This window comes from Myotis lucifugus, unplaced genomic scaffold (assembly GCF_000147115.1).
Source record: "Myotis lucifugus unplaced genomic scaffold, Myoluc2.0 scaffold_14, whole genome shotgun sequence".
Taxonomy (NCBI): domain Eukaryota; kingdom Metazoa; phylum Chordata; class Mammalia; order Chiroptera; family Vespertilionidae; genus Myotis; species Myotis lucifugus.
In genome coordinates this window covers 1,318,496-1,319,872 of record NW_005871062.1, presented here as the reverse complement: position 1 = coordinate 1,319,872, position 1,377 = coordinate 1,318,496, and positions in this window count along the sequence as shown.

The window sequence follows — 1,377 nt, the reverse complement described above, 5'->3', positions numbered from 1 at the left end:
TAAACCCTGTTTTGCAATGGAGTCTTGAAAGGCCATCTGGATGATCTCCCTTAAAAGCTGCAGGTGTAAATGGCAGCTGAGAGCAAGCGTCACTCAGTACAGATTCATCTGGCCTCGAAGGTCACACTGTCCTTTTCAGAGAAAGGCCGAAGAGTGCTCTCCTGACAGGAGCCCTCAGGCACTGGGTCCACCAGCACTGCTGTGAGTTCCCGAGGCAGGGTCTGCAGTTTTATTAAGACATGACAGCTGGAGATGAAGACACTAAATGATTGTGAAGCTCTTATCTAATGCTGACACCTACCCCTAGATGCTGATATTTCTGGATTGATTGAGACCAATAGACATGATGGGGAGAGACAAAAACCTGGAGACACTAAGAGATGATGCCCAATTCGGTCAATAGTGTGCTTCATAAAGCACTTCCATGTCCAGGGTCTGATATCACACTTACTGGGTCACTCTGAGAGCAGGAACCATCAGATGCATTTTACAGATGAGGAATGAGCCCCGTGGGAGGTCCCAAGACAAGCAGCAGTGGCACCAGGCCCAGAGTCCACAACTCCTTATGCTTTCTCCTCCAGGGCCATGGGGATGACTTACACCTCACACACAAGGCTGGGCCAAGGGACCCCAGGACACGGGTCAAGGCATGCTTTCAGACATCCTAACACTCTTCCTACTGAACGCCAGGCCCTGAGCACTGGTGCCACTCACAGACACCATGCTAAGGCAGCTGCATGTGAAGATGGTGAAGATGGAGGCCCACAGGGCAGTGGTGTCATTGGTCAGGGCTGCCTGGACATCCCCTCTCTGGGCAGGAAAATGCCAGAGGATACTCAACACACCGAACTGAAACTGAGGAATCACCCTGACTCTTTGGGGCAGGAAGAACACAGCAGAAATCTAATTCAGACTCCAGAGGCCTAGCCCACTTCCCTGTCACTTCCTCCGAGATCTCACCTTTAGCTGGAGATTCCAAGAGGGGAGTAGGGTAAAGTGGAAGCTACACTGACCTTCTCCCAGCACCAAACTGGAATTATGAGTAAAAATAGAACAAATATTCTGAATAACCGACTGAAGCCTGGCTAGAGAGAGGCCTTATACCCAAGGACTTACAGAGGAGGCCACATTGAGACTAACTCAGGGCCACACAGAACATACCTACTGCTCTTCCAAAGGTTAGCCCTCAGAAATGCGGCAATAGACAGGCTGGGCCCAACAACCCTAAGCTCAGGATTTGTTCCCTATTGGCTGAGCTTCCACAATGTGCACAGGCACCATGACCCAGAGCTAAGCTCAATGCAGTTCTTGTTCAGAGAAAATGGAAAGCTCCCAAGCACAGAAAGGACAAATCTACTCAGCACCTGGGCATCCCCC